The sequence below is a fragment of the Crinia signifera genome, chromosome 2 (genome assembly GCF_055691185.1).
Source record: "Crinia signifera chromosome 2, ASM5569118v1, whole genome shotgun sequence".
Classification (NCBI taxonomy): domain Eukaryota; kingdom Metazoa; phylum Chordata; class Amphibia; order Anura; family Myobatrachidae; genus Crinia; species Crinia signifera.
The window spans coordinates 71,465,699-71,479,116 of NC_139218.1; the positions used below are offsets into that span (position 1 = coordinate 71,465,699).

The following is a 13,418-nucleotide window of genomic DNA, read 5'->3' on the forward strand; positions in this document are numbered from 1 at the left end:
TTGCTGTCATCTGCAACTTGACAGATGAGCAATCCGTTCCCATGTGTGCAGCTCTCCGTTCGGCATGCGTTCAGCATCCTGTTGGTGGTGATGCGCATAGGTAGAAGTATGCTAATGTTGTATATAAAAGTATTTTCTTAGTATCCATAAATACAATATATATTATGTTACACCTATTCATTTAACTTTTACTTTTTGTAAACCAAAAAAAAGATGTTTCCCTTAATGCTTTAGGAAACCTATTCTCATTGCGGAGGTAAGTTAGGAAGAGTGGAATCTACTGTCATTTTCATGCTGATTTTCGTCGAGTTTCATCTTGTTTTATAGTAAAGGACTTAAAATGGAACTGAACTGAAACTTTCACCTATTTGTGAAAATAAGCACCTGAACTTGATAAAGGAAGGAAGCATTCAGAGCTACCTTAAGATTGGTGGTCTAATTGGAATTGCCTCTACTTCAGTGGTTCTATATGGCCATGTGAGATGTAATAAAACAGAACAATCACTGAGTGCTTTCTTCTGAAATTTTGGCCTCCCAGCTGGTTCGATACGGTTTAGTTTTGTTATTGAATATTTTCACCTCTCGCAAAGCTCTAAGAAATTCATTTCATAATAATAGATGCAGGTTACAGCGGTAATGCTCCGGTGGCTGAGAGGTGTTTCATTTAAAACTTGTTTACTTCATTTTTTTTTTCCTGATACTTTTTGTTTTGTAGCCACATACACCTTATTCTGTGCATCCATACACTGAATATATAGGAGGTAATTCTGTGAGTTGCTGGAGTTTTCCCTGGAAACTCGTACAGAAACCTCCATAGTTTCCTTTACAGTCAATTTCTCCTTACTGCAATTTTCAAACATTGCGTTTCCGCACAACAATGAGCATTTAATTGGAGCATTTAATTGCTCCCACAATTGCATATTTTTGTGTTTCATGAAAAAAGTTATTTTGTTTTTTATTTAGTGATCTGTTTTTCTCCTCTTAGGGAAATTTAATATATGCTGGCTGGGGGTCCTCATCACCATAGATCACTTGGCCTAGAACCTGTCCAACACTGGTGAGTACGTCACTACAGTCCCCTCTGTTTCCTTCAATTTATCTGGCAGCATTAAACATGCAGCAGACCAAAAACTATGCACAGCCTTCTGCTCTTATCTTACCCTTTAAGTGTAAATTCTAAAGGTGCATACACACCGTGCGATAAAATGAGCGTTATCGCTTATTTTAGCACTTATGCACCCAACAGCGCATATGCGGTCCTGCAGTTCGTTGATGATGTATGCTCCCGCATCATCGCTGGTCCCGCTGCTCATCTGCTGGTATTACTAGCAGATGAGCAATGTGGTGGATGGCTTTCCATAGCATCCTGCTATGGAAAGACGTCCACCCCTGGGAAAATTGCTTAAACAAACGAAAATCGATCAGTCTGAATGCACTGAGCAATTTTCAGCGCAGCAATTCCCCTTTCATCGCTGTCCATGGCAAAATCTCCCAGTGTGTGTGTGGACCTTTTTACAGTTAAAGTGTAAAACATGTTTAATCTGGAAACACATTAGGCAATATGTGTACCCAGCGATGTTGTGCGTGATGGGAACTGGCAGGGGTGTTTGCATCCGCAAGTGCATAAACACTTGCCGCGGCGGGGTGTGGTGAACAACTGGGGGTTGGGGCTTAAGAGAGCAGGGGCCATGCTACATTCCGCATGTACATATGACAGAGGACATTGCTAATGACCTGCTGGAGTGTGCATCATTAGCAATGAGTCTGTACCAATATGCACAAAAATATTTTTTAGCTATACCATTATTATGCATGTTGTATAATTTTTTTTTTTAGTGTGTACATACCTTGAGGCTTAAAATTACAAAGCTTTAGAGATGTATCATTGACCTCAATTGTTTAATACATTCTCTAGTTTTTGCGTTCGCCCACATTTCAGCTATGTTTTATGCCATTTCTCTCAATTCAAGGCCTTTTTTAAGGTCTATCATTATTATTATCATTTGTTCAATATGTCTTTATTTGAAAAAAACAAAACTAAAATGATCAGCAAAATGTAGCAGAATATGTAAATAAATTGTTATTTAGTACACGTTGTGTGGTATTCTTTTCCTCAAAGCGCAGTTTTCTTCTTTTTCTTTATGTTTTAGGCAAGGCACATACCCTCGGACATGCCATATTGAGATCTTGTTCCATTATCTTAGTGTGTACAATTTTTGTTTTGTGCCCAACCATCTAATATTATCTATGCTATCTATGCATATGCATCCACATTGTCCACTTAATATAATGCACAGTATAACATATTGGTAAAAATAGCTGTATGTATACAGTTGCCCTGTGCAGCAAAGGTAATACAACCTAATCATAGGTGAAAATCCAGGAAACACCCTTGGTAAAAAGATTTTTTGCTTTTAAAAAATATTTAATTCAAACCATAATGAAGTTCTAATTTCCTTGTGTATATGTGCGGTATTAAGGACCTATAACCACTGAGGATTGTGTGCCATTAGTTAGCATTCTGAGAAAATTCCTTACATGTAATAATCATCAGGTAATGTATTCCAAGTAGGGTGTCCGATCCCAGGATTTGGCCCTAAAAAATGGTCCTTCCGGGATTTGCAGAGCATGTGCATATCTAATGCCGGGCAGTGTCTGAGCACTCACTCAGAGGCTGCCTGGCTGTTCCCGACCCCAGAGTGCCATCTGGAGCGGATATGACAGTCACCCTGTGCAGGCCGCACAGCCCATTCCTGCTCCAGTCCACACCTCTAAGCCCCTGCCTCAACGTCCTCTCCTCTCTGCAGCTTCTGCCGATTTTGCTACTGCCACTCTCCCGCTCCCAGAGGCACCCCAGCTGTCTGCCCTGCTCCCGGCCACCCATGTAAGTAGATAAGTGGGGCGAGCAGGTCCGGATTAAGCCTTTGGGGGGCCTGGGGGTACTTGAGACAGGGGGGGTCTCCTCCCACTTGTCATTACTGGTCGCAAACTGCACGGGAGAATATTACACGGTCAAGACACAGAGTAAAGGCAGTATAAACTTGGTCAATGGGTAACTGGAGGGGGGGGGGGTTAATATAAACATAAATATACAGTATATATAAAATACCACATGAAAAGCCTGTGTTTGTCTCGCTGTGCCTTACTTTGTAGGAGCCCTGGCAGGCTCAGCACTGCCTCCAATTAAAAACCCTCCCATGACTAGGCTGCTGCTGCTGCTGTCCTTTATGGGCCTAAGAAGCATATGATGAGCTCCACCAAGCAGAGCTCAGCACAAGCCTCAGCCTCTGACCTAGTGTGCAAAGTCTCATGGGACTTAGCTCCCAGTAATGCACTGCACACTTGCAGTCAGTGTGCCTTGGCTCCCGATGCTCAGCACCAATCATTGTCACATTGGCAGATAGGCGAAGCTGCAGCACTACTCCACTCCCATGCACAAAAACCTTTAGCTATAAAAGAATACATGCCAACCACAGGGGGCCCCTAGATAGAGGGGGGTACTGAGCCCCTGTGCCTCCCCCCTTAATCCAGCTCAATCCTGCTCCGAGATTGGCATCCAAGGTTCCAAGCAGAGGCGTAACTCTGGGAGGCAATGAAGTCATCTGCCGCCGGGCTCCTGCTCCCAAGGGGGCACCTCCTCCCCAGCAAATTTAAATTAGTTAATTGAAAGCCTTCACTTTCGCTTCTATGGCTTCCCCTCCTATTAGGAACATAGATATCACAATCTATTTATTTTAAACATTACATACATACGTATATTTATATAAGGTGCTGTGTGAGCGCGCCTCTGGGCAACTGGCGCGAACTTACGCCACTGTTTCCAAGTTCTTAAGATGCCCATACACGGTACAATTGCTGGGTGTGATGAGATGCGCGCTTCCGTTGCACAGCTCAACAAAGTATGTGCTGTACATAGTTTTTGTACTAGATCTCATCTCATTGCATTGCAAAACATATGCAATGCAATCTAGTCCAAATTGTATACAATAATTGTACTGTCTATGGGCACCTTTAGTGTAGCTAAATCTCTTGCACTCCTTTTTTTGATGATCATCTGACTCTGGTAAGATGATCCTACTCTTGTGATGTAGTTGAGCAACATGCAGTTGGTAAATTGCCACAAATTGTTCAGAAAATATAACAAAATTAGTATGCCCACAGTGGCAAATGCAGGATTTTTCCAAATGTAATCCAAAATCTCCCACTCTGAAAATTGTTTTTTTTTCCTACTGTATGGAATTAATTTTTAACAGTACAGATGGCCTATAGCATGGGTCTTCAACCTGTGGCCCTCCAGATGTTGTGAAACTACATGTTCCAACATGCATTGCCACATTTTTTCATATAAGAGCATGTCAAAATGGTCAGGGCATTATGAGACACGTAGTTCCTCAACATCTGGAGGGCCACAGGTTGAAGACCTGTGGTCTATAGCATTGGCTTTTTCAAACATTTAAATAAGATAGGTGGTCAGGAAAAGGTTAAGCATTTCAGAATAAATAAATACACTAACCTAATAGAAACAGTACTGCAATTTCTAAGTTCATAATCTCCCACTTCATGGTAAGGCTCCTGTCTCTTCCTCCTGGCAGCTACTCTTTGGTCCATTGCAATGTTTGAGGGCTCAGATCCACACATACAGTAAATGTGGTAGAAGAAGCTGGTACAGATGGAGCCACTTTCTTCTTGGCCTTTAATAGGATTAACTGAGAAAGACCAGTCACACTAATCCCCTTTTAATCCCCTTGCTGTATTGTTCTCTCTATTGTATTGCGGCTGAGAACAATAGATGAAAGGAAGCGTTTTCTGCTCCTAGGTGCAGAAACTTAAGGCCCCCATACACTAGGGCGACTTGTCCTTAGGACAAGTCGCCCCCGACTTCCCCCTGAACTTCCCCGGCTGCTCCCCGGGGGAGCTTGATTAGATTGGCACTTGATGTGCCATTTTTTACATGTGATAAATCGTCTCGATTTATCACATGTAAAAAACCAGGGGGGGCTACAGAGGTGGGAGCAGGGGGGCTGGGGACGCTGCGGGCGACATGTCTGTGTCCCCCGCTGCTGGGGACGCTGCGGGGGACAGCGTCTGTGCGAGGCGGTAGAGTGAGCAGGGGGGGCTGGGGACGCTGCGGGGGACACGTCTGTGTCCCCCGCTGCTGGGGACGCTGCGGGGGACAGCGTCTGTGCGAGGCGGTAGAGGGAGCAGGGGGGGCTGGGGACGCTGCGGGGGACACAGGCGGCATAGAGCCGGGCAGGGGGAGCCGGCCGGGAGCTGTCAGTAATGAATAAAAAAAAAAAAGCCCATACAATGAATGGGCAGCCTGTGATTGGCTGCTGAGCGCTCTCTCAGCCAATTGCTGACTGGCTGAGAGAGCGCTCAGCCAATCACAGGCCGCCCATTCATTGTATGGGCTTTTTTTTTTTTTATTCATTACTGACAGCTCCCGGCCGGCTTCCCCTGCCCGGCTCTATGCCGCCTGTGTCCCCCGCAGCCGCGCCGCATCCCCAGCCCCCCCTGCTCCCTCCACCGCCACGCCGCCCCACTAGGTCCCAAGTCGGGTGGTCGGACGTGCAGCAGGTCCGACCACCCGACGCAGATCCGATGCGCACGGGACCGCGCATCGGATCTGAGGGGACATCAAAACTAGCCGATTTTGGTCCGATTTCGGCCAGATCCGACTGATCTGGCTGAAATCTGACCAAAATCGGCTAGTGTATGGGGGCCTTTAGTCAGGAAGAACCTGGCTCTATCTGTACACTAGGCATGTGCAGCAGCTCTGCTCTGTCCCTTACACGACATGATGTGGTGGCAGCTCTGTTGATCATATCATATACCAGTGCTAGTGTTGTCATAATTTAAGGCACTTGCCTTTAACCAGAAACCCCCCTTGCATTTGCTTATGGCCCACACATTCTGTATAAAACAATCTTTCCTGCTCTCACAAGCAATGTTCCCTCTAATTTTACGAAGGCTGTGTGCGGCTAAAGATTTTGGCTGTGCAACTTTGGAATGAAATTTACATTTTTGTGCGTCACTTATATATAACTGGAAAATGACGTTCAGCATATGTGTTAACTTTACTTCAAAATGATATTAAACATTTAAACATTCAAAATAGAGTACACAATGTAGTTAATGGGTGAAACACACATTAATTGAGCCCACAACTGCAAAAAGGGACCACTGCTGCTTTGTGCGCTCAGTTGTAATGTCTGTGCGCACACTCATTGAGGTGTGTGCGCGCGCACGTGCGCACAGCTTAGAGGGAACACTGCTCACAAGCCCCCGTCTCATAATGCATACATGAGTGTCAATAATATATGTTGTGGGCAGCAAGGTTTGTGTAATGCAGGAGTGCAAGCGGTGTGGGGGGTGGCTGTGTAGGCAGTGCAAAGGTGTTGGCGGTGCAGTCCTTAGTGCAAGGGGGGAGGGTGGTGCTGTCTTGTGTGTGTTGTCCCATTAAAGTCAATGGGAAATCGCTGCTTGGCTGAGAAAGCAGTTTGTTACAGCTTTCGACCAATCAGCAGCCGCCATTGATTTCAACTGTACCTTTGAAAGTGGTGCCCGCTGCTGCCTGTTCCCCCGTCACTCATCTGCTGTATGGCGCCAGCATCTCTCTTGTACAGCAGGATTCAGAGCCATTAGAGTGCCTCTCCTGCCTAGCGCCTCACTGCTCTGCAGACTAGGTGTGTGCCAGCGGATGTGCCCACAGTGCAGAAGGACTGTGGGCTAGGCACCACTGGCACACACCTAGTTATGGCCCTGCATCTGAGGTCTAGAATTTGATTCCCTCCATGGCCCGAACTGTGTGGATTTTTTATATTTTCCCTGTGTTTTCTCCAGGCATTGCAGTATTTTCCCACATTGGAAAGTTAGGTGGCTCCCAAAAAAAGTTAACCCTAGTGTCTGTATATGTAATGGGGAATAGAGACTGTAAGTTCTACTGGGCAGGGAATAATGTAAACAACAATTCTCTGTAGTGCACTGTGTATTATGTGTGAACTATATACATAATTATTAGCTATATTAAAATAAGGGTGGTTGATGTGAGGAGCAGAGGCTTTTGTTTGCCCCTCTGAGCTTTGTGTACTGTAAAATACACCCCTTATTTCTTTCTAATTTGCCATCGCATGACAGAGAAATGCGATGTTGTGGCAGCTATGCATTTTTGTCCTCCAGAGATTATTGAAAAGGAGGTAATGATTTGTAGATGGATAAGTAAAAAAAATGCTTAAAAGGTACTTACCATACTAGTTAAAGAAAATAATAGCCTTTATGTACTACTGCTTTAACACTGGCTATCCTGGATTATCCTTGCAATTACTCAAAATGTCATCAGGCCAACTTCACACCTGTGGCGGCATACTGTACATGGTGCAGGACATTTTAGCAAAGTGACTAATATATAAATACACAGTAATGTGGAACACATAAAAAGGAAGGAGGGTTCTCCTAAATAAGATGCACTGGTGGCGCATTTAAGTGGTGGGCAGTTTAGGTGTTTTACTCTGCAGAATTGCTGAAAATATTTTAGTAAATCGAAGGCAAAGGACTTGCTGGAGACGGTTATCTTTTCAGCAAGCAGATAAGGTGGTGGATTGGATTCCTGGCCTGCTTGTGAACCCTGCTTAATGAATGGTTGCTAGGCAAATTGCATCTCAATCAGTTTAATCCTCTGTATGTCATGTACAGGTCCATTCTTTGAGAAGGAAAGCGGCACCAGTCACACAACTGACAGAAGGTCAGCTCAGAATAACTATCGGCAAATGGATGGTTATGTTACACAGCGGCCTGTTGCTATTAGACACTGTAAAATTCTGCATGAGGGCTTATACACCAGGTATGGCATGCAGCAGCAGGAAATCTTTTGAGACAATTCAAATTTTCCCATAACAAGGAATGGAGATAGCACTGAAGCAGAAGATACCAAATAAATGCGAGTGCATCTTAGGTAACCTTACACACACACACACACACACACACACACACACACACACACACACACACACACACACACACACACACACACACACACACACACACACACACTCTATTACTACAACAGGACTCAACACACTTTGCAAACATCATGAACCATGCTCTTAATACAGAATATATAAGTAATACAGTAAAGGTGCCCATACAAAATCGTTGTGGACTCGCCCTAATATAGGGGTGCCTTTTTAATAGACAAGCTACACAAACATAAAAAGAAAACCTTGAGCGCACAGTAAGCATTATACTGGATTAATGCAGGCATTTTGAGTATTAGATTCCATGGGATATATATTCCACCCTCACAAGATAACAGGTAAGACGGCCATCTTGGGCGCACGGCGTAGGATTACCCTGGGTGGATTAGGTTACCCCTACAAGAGATGATATAAAATAGGGTGATTGCAGTGTCCTAACGCTCAATGTAGGCTCCCGTTAAAACGGTCTGGTCCTTGTGTTTTTCATCCTATCCACAATCGTACCAGATGAGGCAGCCATGTTGGGCGATCTACGAAGGTTACACTGTGGAGGGTGAGCCATACAAAGGCCCAATGCTTATATTGGAAAACGGACACTTGTATATGGAAAGATTCACGCAAAGAAAATCCTGGCCTTGGAGGAACCCCTCCGATTCAACCCTCATTAATAATATCGAGCACATTTGCACTATATATCGTTAACGATATCTATTATAGTCCATATCATTAACAATATATCACCCAGTGTGAGCCCAACATTACAGTGATTAACTTGCTCAGAATTTCCATCTATGATTAGATGGATAGAACTTCCTTATGCGTTTCAGTGTTTACGCTCTTTAGGCTACGTACACACTGCTTTTACAACTTGGTTTAGTTGTGTTTTAGCACAAGGTTAGGGCATGTAAACATATTGTCTATTGTCGAAGTTAATTAGGAGTAACAAATTTCCACCATCTTCAAAATAGAATTGACACATCCTTGTGCAGTAAATAATTAGCTAGTTGCCTGAACGGGTATGGCTCATTGGGTTGACCAAATTAAGGTAAACCACTGAAGGTCGACCTAAACAAAAGGTCGACTTGCCTAAGGCAGACACAAGCATTAGGTCGACATTGGGAAGGCTGACAGACAATAGGTCACATGGGTTTTTCACCTTTATTTTTGTGCCGAATGTAAAATAAAACTTGAAAAACTCATGTCGACCTTTTTGACAGTTGACCTTCCCAATGTTGACCTAATGCATGTGTCGCCTTTTTGACCATGTCGACATTTGGGCTTTATCGACTTAAGGCCGGTCGTCCATCAGTAGTCGACCCAGTGTATGTTGACCTTAATAGTATTGATCTAACGACCGTATCCCCGCCTGAACATTGTTCGAAGTCATTTTATAATGGTAGCAATAAGTTTATTGTTCTGATGGAGTGGCAGTCCATTTTAACAGTCACACTGGTCCTATTGTCTTCGAGTTGCTACTTTAGAACAGGCTTGCCTACCCTCCCGGAATTGCCGGGAGCCTCCCGAAAATCGGATCCCCCTCCCAGCCCGCTGGGAAGGACGGCGATCCTCCCTCCCGCACCCCCCTTCCATGCCACACTAATTACCGGGTTTTCACGGGTCCGCGGCAAGGGGCGGAACTAAAATGACGCAAATTGCATCATTTTTGCAGCATTTTAGCCCCGCCCCCTACTCGCGGACCCGCGAATCACAGCTTTTGCATGGATTGGGGGCGGGACTTTCAGTCATCAGCCCCGTCCCCTGACCTGGAGATCTGGCTCTCCTCTCCGGGCTTCTCCCGGAGAGGCTATTTGAAAAGTCGGCAAGTATGCCATAGAAGCACCAGGACTACTCACTTTTAGATATTTTTTCCTTTAATCATTGTAGCAGTGGTGTAGTTCACAGCAGGCAGCCCTTCGCGCTGTTACACACAGGAGCTGAAACCAAACTTCCTTAAGCCTATTAAGCACAATTAATACTGATACTCCAAAAATAACCTGAGCAAATAGATTTGTACACGTACACACTTTCTGGCAAATGTTCACTTTGCTTTGGGTCAATGTGAACATTGGTTGCAGCATTCAGCAGTGTGAATGTTATGCTGTATAGAACTACGCTACAGTATAAAAGAGGCTTTTGAACCCTGTCAAGGCAAAGACAAAGAACAAGGTTTTGTTTAAGTATTTTGCACAGGTCATTATAATGTCACACTGATATTTCAGATACACATTTTCACAGCAGAAATGTTTTTCTCCAAACTTTCTTTTATTGAAGCACTACAAAACAGAGGAATACAAATATGTCCTGTACAGATTTCAGCATTCATTTTGTATTAGTCTTCCAATAAATAAAAGAATATGGGAGGTATTCCATCTGTGCCAATGTTTCCCATCAGCATTGAAGGTTTTCAGATGCGACTTAAAGTCGGAAAGGTTCTGTCAGAAACGTATGTGGATTGTGACGTTTACCTACAATTTGCATCTGTTTTTCGCTGACTTCAGGACTTTCCGACACTCGATTGTCGGTACTTTTGAATAACAACAGTCGGAATACTGGATTAAATACCCCCTGAATCTTTACATAGTATCGGTATAGTGGTATTCATTTAGAAAATCATAAAGTACAAAAACAAAGAAAGATATTGGATGAACTTGAGTCTATTGCCGGGACATCACCCTTCGAGTATGTGTTTTTTTTTTTTTGTTTTTTTTTTTTATATTCACCTATGTGGGGGATATGAGCCCTGAATCAGGTGTTTTGTACCACAAAGTATTTTTAAAACATTTCCTGATCTGTTCTTTTAGTGATTTGAGTTTCTATATAACTCCCCCAAGTGCCGACGATTTCTTCAGTAAATTTTTCTTTTAGCAATTATGCCTCAAGCCATTCCATTCCAAAAATGTGACCTAGTTCAACAAAAGTGAGTGGTGGGGCTGTAGGGTGCAACATAATTGAAGAATGCATTTTTTAGCAGTTGCTGATATGAACATCAATCATTTTTTTTACCCCCTGCATCACTCCACAGCAAAAATGTACTGAGATTCTCCCCTATATATGGTGTATTTTTTATTTTGCTGGAAATTACTACTTTTTGACTGGCCTGCTCAGAGCCCTAACCCCATGAAACACCTTTTGAATGCCGACTCAGTGTCATGCAGTTCTCATTTAGAGAGTTAAACGGTGGACACTAATACTGGGTTCCCCAATTTCGACGTGTCTAACGACCTATTGTATGTAAATAGAGCAGAATTGTACAGGTTTTCAATGCAATTCCGATCCGATGCGCTTGTCGTTTGGTCTCTTTGGAGATCTTACCTGCTGCACTAAAGATTCTTCAACTACATTGAATTGGGTACCGATCGCGTGCTCCAATCCAATCATGCAACCAATGTACGATTTCAGGAAATCCTATCACAATAGTCACATGATCATGGTCGTTCTGGTGTGTACCCTACTTAAGAATACAGACACTGTTAGTTGAAACAGACAATGCAATTTACAGCAGTTTCTACTTTACAAGTCAACCATGATGGTAAATAATCCTTTTTAAAGTTCTAACGCAGACACTGGGAAAATTCTGTAAATTGCTTTAATAGATTGCAGGTTCGATAGAATGGTGTCCGCGATCTCAGTGTTGACATTTGATTGTTTGATGTATCAAGCATTGAAAAGAGTGGAGATGTGGACTATTCAAGAAGTTTCCCGTTGCAAAATATCCAGTTTAAAGTAACATTGTTAACAAGGGCAACTTCTTCAGTCTTTCAATATGTGATACATTGACCTCTACATCACATACTGAGCCCCTCTGGGCCAGGTCTTACCACCCAACACCAGTGCCTGACCTTGCTGAGGCTGCTTTGGCTGAGTGGATCTTTTAAAACTGATGAAAGTTCTTCAGTAGACTGGAGATGTTGTTAAAGCAGCACTGGTTTGGAATGAGATGGCCCATGGGCACATACTGTACTGTACAGCTATGACTGGGAGTCCATATATGTATTCTCAAATTATAGTGTGCCGCCACACTTAGTACTGCAAATCTTAGAAGTTTCTGTAGTGTCTTAATGTTGTAAGTGTTTTTTCTGTACGGAGCAGCAGAAGGCCTTGCTGCTTATACATAAATAATACAGTACACATGGGCCAGGCTGGTTTAAAGCTTACTGTAGATAAAGCCCCTGTACTTTGTCTTCATTATTCTCAGACAGAAGCGTATTCTTAAAGCCTCTTTGCAGCAGAGCGTTCTATGTACATGATGCACTCGGTCATGGGACTCCGTTATATTTTTGCAGAGAAATTGAGAGCTAGCGTAGATAACACCTTTGATAAAGTGCATGTATCAAGAGTATTCAGTAGTTTAAGCACAGGCATTAAAAATTAATGCATTTGTGTAGAAGGCCTAATGGTCAAGCTTTGGAAATAGACTTCTCAGTTTCAACATATGCCTTTAACCAAAATCAGCGTTCTCTTCTACACGGGATGATTTCAGGGTAAATTCTAAACGATCTCACTAGATCGCTTAGAAAACCCCCACATCGCTCCGTGTGTAGGGGCCATAGCAGTAGCCGCATGTGGGGCCCAAAATTGCTATTGCGCAGCGATTAATCCTGGATAAATCTAGTTACATTGCTGACACATCGCTGTGCAGCACTGTGTGCTGAGCAATCTACATAGCTCAAATCAGTCAGCAGTCAGCCTGTGTGTAGGCCCCTTGGGAGTAGCTTAAAATGTATTGTATTCTAATATTACAATAGTGTCGGGTGAGGTGAGGTTGTACGGATGAAACCAGTAGAGGTGCAAAAAGAGAATAGAAATGGGTGAGTGACCATGGGGTAGTAATACGTAGTCAGGGGTTTAATGCAGATAAGGCCTAATATTGTTACCTTTCGGCAAAATTGGCAACTAGAGCATTGGTGTGCAAGGGCAAAGTGTGATTTCCGGGAGTAATTCAATTATCTGATCTTGCCATATATCTGGGGTATTTTGTTTCACCTGCTTGGAGGCAGAAGGAACAAAATCTGTAATAAATGGTGCTTTTTCACAGCCACAATTGCAAAAAATACATGAATCCTGGAAAAATTACCTAATTGAATTGCCCAATAACAAAAGTAGGGGGAAATATAGAAGTACATGTGTGTTACCACAATTAATTGCATTCCCCCCTAAATCATATTGGTGAATATTTGAAGAATAATTACTCCTCGTGGATTTGATAAATTATAGAAACCATGAAAACAATTTTTGTGCTTTATGCTTTTTCCTGGGATATTTGACTGTATCCTGTTGTGGATCTGAGCATTGGAAGGCAAGCTGTGTAAATATTGTGACAGTTGGAGCAGTGTGGGTTTTTAATGTGAAATTTTATTTAGTGTATTTAAAGCTTAGTTTCCTTATAATCTTACAGATAAGACATTTCAATTTTTAATTAAAATCCGGAATGATTGGTTTCGTGTT

General features: G+C 43.1%; 1 protein-coding gene across 4 annotated transcripts in view; it reads left to right on the plus strand.

Moving 5' to 3' along the window:
* FAM222B (family with sequence similarity 222 member B) overlaps positions 1 to 13,418 on the plus strand; it is a 137,444-nt gene that overhangs the window by 51,297 nt on the left and 72,729 nt on the right. For all 4 annotated transcript variants that reach the window (XM_083172359.1, XM_083172357.1, XM_083172358.1 and 1 more), the window contains exon 2: positions 986 to 1,057. The gene's annotated coding sequence lies outside the window, so the exon portion shown is untranslated. The remainder of the gene's footprint in view (positions 1 to 985; positions 1,058 to 13,418) is intronic.